Genomic DNA, 7449 nt, shown 5'->3' with positions numbered 1-7449 from the left:
AGTTTGAGCCATCCAAGTGAGGAAACAAGAAACTAAACCGATTAAAACCTTCCATGAGTGTTTAGCTAGTGGGGTGTTGGTGAAATTTTGGAAGGAAAAGCTAGGGCTGCTCTTGGTAGTCACTTTAGCAAGGCAATAATGCCGATTTCCCCATTTCTTACTCTTAATCTTGCTTAACTTGGCATAACACCTTAAATTTGTGGTGGATGATAGCTATTATAATGATTTGGATGGATATAGTGTATGTTTTCTTGAGTTACATGAGTTAGGGTTTGAAGGATTTGCCGCCTATACTTTCTGTATGGATAGTATATGTTTTATCTAAGCTTATATAAGAGGTTGTGGTAGTGATTGAAGCAAGAAATGAAGAAAGTTTCCTTTGAAACCGTAAAATTTCAGATTTCTGGAAAATTGTAGTTCAGTTCTGTCTGGTTCCAGTTCATAATGTTGGAGGCCAAATTAGGCTCAACATAAAACATAAAAGTTGTATATAATGATTTTTTATAGTTTCCTACAAAATTTCACCTCAATCAGAGTAACGTAGCCTGTGAAAAGACCAAAATACCCTCACTGCCCTAGGATGCATCCAGTGATCCGTTTTAGACAGTTCATCCAGTTGACCGTGTCTATTCACTATGATCCGTGCTGATTTAGCCATTTTCCAAAACATGAAAGTTTTATTACTCTGTCTTAGTTTTTTAACGCTTCCAAGAACGCCTTAAACGGACTTTGGTAGCCTGAGATATGGCCATTTAAATGTAGTACGGTTAACTAGCCGGTTAGTTGGAAGTTGGTTCTGTGAATTGGGAATTTGACTGGGTTACACTGGAAATTTGACTAATTGATCTTCATGAAAGTTGTAGGCCCTCATCTTAGCTTCAAAACGGTATAAGTTACACACCAATCCGATAATCCTAGCTTCGGTTGTGTCCGTTACGCAAAACTCTGTCAAATCTATCTCTTGTTAAACTTTATTTCCGCACTTGTTGTTAGCTTCATTTTGTCCTTGTATTGTCTTGAGCCTATTGAACGCTATTGAAATTAGATTGTTGTGTGTGTACCTTTGGGTTTGAATGACGAAAATAATGAAGCCATAAATGGCTGGAAATAGGAAAATACAAAGGGCATGCTGCCCAAATTTACGCTCGAGGACTAGAGAAATACACTTGCGACTTGGGTAAAGTTGATAAATGAATATCACTTGAACCATCTAGGACTTTTGCTACTTTGGTTATCGAGGGTTATACGTTAGAACCTAGCCGAACTTGTACCCTTAGGAAAAGCGGTAATAATCACTATAAATCCGTTTTCCTTGCACTTTCGACTCAAAAGTTATTTCCAAGTATACATCTTACAAAATTTTTCAGTTTGAAAAGCGAGCAACCGTTTCACGACTATTCTCCAAGTGAATTTCAATTTCTTGACTATTCTCCAAGTGAATTTCAATTTCTTGATTCTTATTGAACCTTAGTTTTCGAACCTTAGTTGATTTTCAAGTTCTTAAATCAAGTTTTATCGCAGATTTGGACTCCAAACCCGGAGTACCACCCAGACGCGAACATTAGAGGCACTACTTTTGGTGAGTGCTTCCAAATATCTGATTGAACTTGATATTTGTGATTTATCTTTGACCAATGTGATTACATGATATATAAGTGATTTGATTGGGCAAGGGTGTATTTTATCGCACTTGCCCTAACGAGAATTGTTCTTGTTTATCGATTTCATTTGACTTGCTCTACATGCATATGAATTGTATCTTGTCTGGAATTCCAGAAACCCTGTGGCTAGTTAATCGAGTCGAGCCGGCAAGGGCCTGGTCGATTAGATAACGAACCCTGAGTAACTAGTAATGTCGAGTGGAGTGTTATCTCCTCGGCTAATCGGTATACTCGAGTATTACCACCCGTGTTTCGTGTGGCGTGCGGGCCCGGATAAGGGGATTGATCGGTGGACGGAGACTGGCGTGAAGTGGGGTTTTCTTTCTGGACTAGTTATCACTTGAAAGTTGACGGAGTGTGAACTACCAATCGATCAAGCTGGGATGGTGTGACAGCCCCACCTCCCCCTAAGGCGAACCAGAGGGTTCGGCGGGCCGCCTGCCCAGCTCTCGCCGGGACTCAGTCGTTTACTACATTCCTCAAACAGATTACAAGATAAATCTCAAATATTATATCACATTCTCCAATAATTACATGTCAAAAGCGAAGCGGAAACAATTCCCAACTATACATAAAATGATTCCAAATCCAAACTGTACAACATAAAGGCCATCCAATCACGCACACAAGTACTACAAGCCCTTCCTTCGCCTTGAGCCCTGTGGAGGGGAATAAAATATTTTTGGGGTGAGCTAGAAGCTCAGCGACTAACCAGAAAATCAGTAATCAAATCTGTTTAACAATGGTTCATTTCAATGATGTCGTAAATCAAATGATAAGTCTAGAAACAATTACAACGTTTACAAAATATTAAATATGGAGTATCAATAATTCAAGAAACATGTACAATGGAAAGCTTTAGTAACATTCATGAAAAGATACGTTCGTTCTCCTGTCATTTCCTTTTTTTTTCTCATTTGAAATTGCATCATTTTCCACCAACCTCCACCAACCTACAAAGGTAATACTCGAGTATACCAAACGTTCACCCAGGTCCCTAATCGCCCGACCGAGTCCGTTTCTGGCTCGAGACGACCGGTAACAAGGGGCAATGGCCAGTTCAGCCCAAAAGGCTTACATTCATGCGCAAGTAGCATTTAATCATTTATCATGAAAATTTCACATTTATTTAGGTCGAGTGCGATAAAATACACACTCGCCTAGAAAGCTCGTTTTGGAAATCATTCAAAGCATGTAACACGTTATCAATCAATAATACAAGTCATGAAGTCAAGGAAATATATCAAACAAGGAACACTTTCATATAAGCACGCATGATATGCAAGAAAACAGTTCAAAAGTAGCTTTGGAAACAGTTCAAAAGTAAATAATGTAAGAAACATTTCACAAGTACTTTGGAAATAGTTTAGGGTCACTCACCTCCATGGCTCAGAAACCATCCATCATATATCATTGCCTTGCTCAAATCCGAGTCTTAGATCACAAACTCAATGCAAACAAATCCCTTCAAAGTTCGGACAGCACTTCCCCTGAATTTGCTAACTTTTCCAGCCATCAAGGCTTCATTATTTCCTCATTCCAACCCAAAGGTACACACACAACAAAAAGTTCATCCAATAGCCATTCAGCAAGCTCCAAGTAGTACTAGCACAAGTCAAGCTAGGGAAAAGTCCGGAAATGAAAGTTAAGCTCAAAACCAGAAAAACAGGTTTTGACGTCATTTTGCGGTAATGGTACCAAAGGTACTACGAGTATCGGATGGAGGTCCAAGACCCACCGTTTCGAAGCTAAGAACCAGGGCTACAACAATGTAGAAGGTCACTTAGTCCAAATCCCAGCACAACTAAGTCAAATATGCCAAATAACAAACCAGAACTGCAATTGCAGGTTTACAAATTACACTATGCTGTAATCAGTACAACTCAGTCTAAACAGGTCCAAATGCAGAAATTCCAAAGGAATATGGTAGCTAGGACATAAAGCTACATTTCATCAGAAGACCTCAACACCCAAATCCAAAACAATTCCAGTCAAAACAACCCATTTCAGACACAGTTCTAACATCCTGATGAACCCAGAACAGCAATAGTAATTTCGTCTTATCTCATTCTACACTACTCCAATTGACCTGAAATTTTACAGGAACCCTTAAAACATCAATACCTACAACTTTCATGTTTTGAACCAAGGCCAATTAGGCCTCTAACCATAAGATACAAAACCGGACAGAAAGGGGGTTATGAAACCCTAACTTTTCACATTTCCTTCCAAATCCAAAATTGGTTGTAATTACCAATCATTTACACCTACTAGAGTCATTACCCTTCATTACCAACCATCATAGATAACCACAACATCATGATCACATTAAACCAGAAAATTCCTCAATAAATTGAAAACTTCACCAATTCATCTCAAACCAAGAAATAAACCACAAATTTCAGCACTTTAGCCACCACTAGGCACAAATTAAGCATCATTAAGTGTAGGAGGAAGTTCAAACACCACTTACCTAGAACACAAGAGAGGGAGAGTTGTAGGACACCTTAGCTTCCTTGAAGAGTTACTTACTAGCACCAAATGGAAGGATTTTATGGAGTAGAAACAAATTTCAGCAATTGGTTTGGATGATTTGCACTAGATGGTAGCTAAAAGTTTGAAGAGTTTTCTTCCCTCTTAAGCTCAAGATGGCCGGCCAACATGGAGAAAGAAAGAGTGAATTTTTAGTCAATTTTGAGATATTTAATCAAATGGAAAAAAAAAAGTCAAAAAGGTGAATAGTTGTCATAGGCTCCAACCAATGGAAGTGTGACACTTGTCACTCCATTAAATGCATTTCTATCCTTTTGTTTCCTCTCACATCAATCACATCTCATCCTCCACTTATCTCTTAACACCCGATAAATTTCACCCAGTATCCGAAACTTAACCTTATTGGCCGAATTTTTCCGAACTTTTCGCACTAGTGGGGCCCACGTCCGGTATACACTCTTAATTTCTCAAAACCTATTTGATACTAGAAAAATCATCCAAAAACTATATCTGCTCCTTAAAAATATCTAGAAAATTTCCCTACTAAAGAAAACGCAGAAAACAAGCCATTAAATAAATAAAACCCTAGAAAATGGGAAAAGTACGGGTTCTCACACTTATACTTTTCGGGGCGTCACAGATGGAGCCGAGACATGAGCCACTGTATCCTTACATGTGAATATGATCCATATATTCTTGATTACCTGAAATATTATTTCTTTGATTGGACTTGTTTGCTCGCTATTTCACTATTACACTGTTATTACTTTGTTTGATGGCCAGTTTGATATTTGGAACTTCACTGAGCTTTGGCTCACTCCGTTAGTTTTGTTTTCCTTACAGGGGTACGAGCGAGTCGTGAGACGTGTAAAGACTAGCGTAGTCTAGTTGTTTTGACTTTTGACTTGTACTCGCGCTATTACTCGAACAGAATGTTTTGTATCTAAATTGTATACACTTTGAACTAGTTTGGGTATATTGAGGCTTTGTATCTTGATTGTGCATCAATGTAAATTATAAGCTTGAATTGCGATGTTATTTATGGCCCACGGATGTATGCACGTGATACGAGTGAGTGAGTCCTGGAAAGAGCTGGGCAGGCGGTCCGCCGAACCCATTAGTACGCCTTAGGGAAAGGTGGGGTCGTCACAGGTATCAAAGCCTAGGTTGTGAATTGATCTGGATAGATTGAGTGCTTGACACGATAGGCTAGGGTTTTATTCTTGAGCTTAGTCTTTAGCCTTGTTTTCTACGTCTCCTGTACTTACTTTGCAAAGTTGTTTGTAAACCTAGGTGATGGCGGGTACTGATGCATCTGGGAGTGCTGGGCCGTCTCAGCCCGTACCTACTGACATACCTACTGACGCTCCTATTGACGAGCCATATCTGGAGGGGCCGTCTGTCGCGTGATCACGTATCAGGAGAGCCCCGGTGGGCCAGTGCAGCGGTGGTCCCCAGCATGCAAGATCCGACGCTGCGACTGCTGGAAGACCTACTCCTACCCTGATCGGGTAGTGCTTGCAGTGGATGACGAGCGGAGACGATTGGGTAGCGCCAATCGTAGGTGCTATTCGGAGATAGAGCATCTCCAGGCTACTCTCCGAGACCAGGGAGCCCGGATTCGAGAGCTAGAGGCCTCGGTTTTGGAAGAGCAGCAGCGGACTGATGCTTTCCGCCAGCAGGCTCAGGCGACTACTGGACGCCTCATGCGAGTGGTTGAGGACATTCGAGATCGGACCGGCCATATCCTGACTGAGTGCGAGGCACTGGTGGATGATGTGATACAGGACTTGGCTGAGGAGGGTCAAGTGCCTGTAGCTCCTGACATTCCTGGTGCTCCTGAGGAGGATCCGGAGGAGGATCCTGAGGAGGACTCGGAGGAGGAGCCGAGTGCATCCTCAGAGTCTATTGGGTCGGCGTCTAGCCAGACGACTTGTTAGGATCGGGGATTGAGGAGATTTTTGTGGGGTAGTTAGGAACATAGTTGGACGACACGTTTTCTTTTGTTTTTGACTTTGACGTGTCACGGTGGATGTAAATAGGGTTTCTTTTGTTCTATGTTCCTTGGCTAGTATAGCCTTTGACTTGCCTAGGTTGGCATGTATATGTAACTTGTTTGCTATGTATATAAAGTACTTGTTTATTATGCGTTTTATTACCTCTATTTATCCTTTTGCAACGTGCGATACGAGCCATACCTTACTTTGTTTATATGTCCATAGTTGGTTAAATCCAAAACATAGAGGGTAGAAGAAGTCAAGTTAGGGGAACTAATCGAGGACGCGGTCCTAGTCGGGGCCATGGGGGTAGACAAGCACAGGAGCCAGTGCAAGAACCGAGAGAGGAGAGAGAGGCAACGATTGAGCCACAACCTGAACCCCAAGCTGTAGGGGGAGATCAAGTGGCAACCGTAATCCAACAAATGACTAATATTTTGGCCCGTCTCTCTAAGTTTTGCTTTCAATTTTGTTAAATTAAGTTTAGTAGTTTGATTATAGTGGTGGAATCATGGATGATTAGCATGTTTTAGAGGTTTTTCCCCAATTTATTTGATGAACTAGGGCTTGTGGAAATTCTGCCCAAATTGTTGTATGATGCTTATATGTTGCAATTGAGGTGTTATAAGGTGTTGTGGTAGTGATTAGACCAAGAAATTAAGGAAAGTTGCACTAGAAACTCAAAATTCCAAAATCTGGAAATTCTTGCTTCCTTTCTGTCCGAATTTGTATCTGTGTGTTAGAGGCCGATTTGGCCTTAGCTCAAAGAAGAAAAGTTGTATATAATGGAATTTTATAGGTGCCTACAAAATTTCAGCTCAATCGGAGTAACGTAGGGTGTGAAAAGTCCAAAATACCCTTACTGTTCTAAGTATTTCCCAGCAGTCCGTTTCACCAGTTAAGTCCAGTTTATCACGATTTTTGACCAGGATCCATTCTGATTTAGCTCTGGGCCAAAACATGAAAGTTGTAGGGTTCTGAAGTAGCTTTAAAATGCCTCTAAGAATACCTGATTCGGACTTGTGTAAACTGAGTTATGTCCATTACAGTGTTCTGCGGCTAATCAGCCGACGAATTGGTTTCTGGTGTAGTAATTCGAGAATTTGACTAAGTTACATTAGGAAATGGACTAAGTGACCTTCATGAATGTTGTAGCTCTGAGTCTTAGCTTCGAAATGGCACAGGTTTCGTTTTAATCCGATAAGCGTAGCCTCGGATATGTTATTTCCGCATTTGTACGTCAAATCTGTCTTGAACTAAATTGAATTTCTGCACTTGTACTTCATACGATTCTTGTT

Source organism: Coffea eugenioides, unplaced genomic scaffold, assembly GCF_003713205.1.
Source record: "Coffea eugenioides isolate CCC68of unplaced genomic scaffold, Ceug_1.0 ScVebR1_1376;HRSCAF=2216, whole genome shotgun sequence".
Taxonomy (NCBI): Eukaryota; Viridiplantae; Streptophyta; class Magnoliopsida; order Gentianales; family Rubiaceae; genus Coffea; species Coffea eugenioides.
This window is presented reverse-complemented; position numbering follows the sequence as displayed.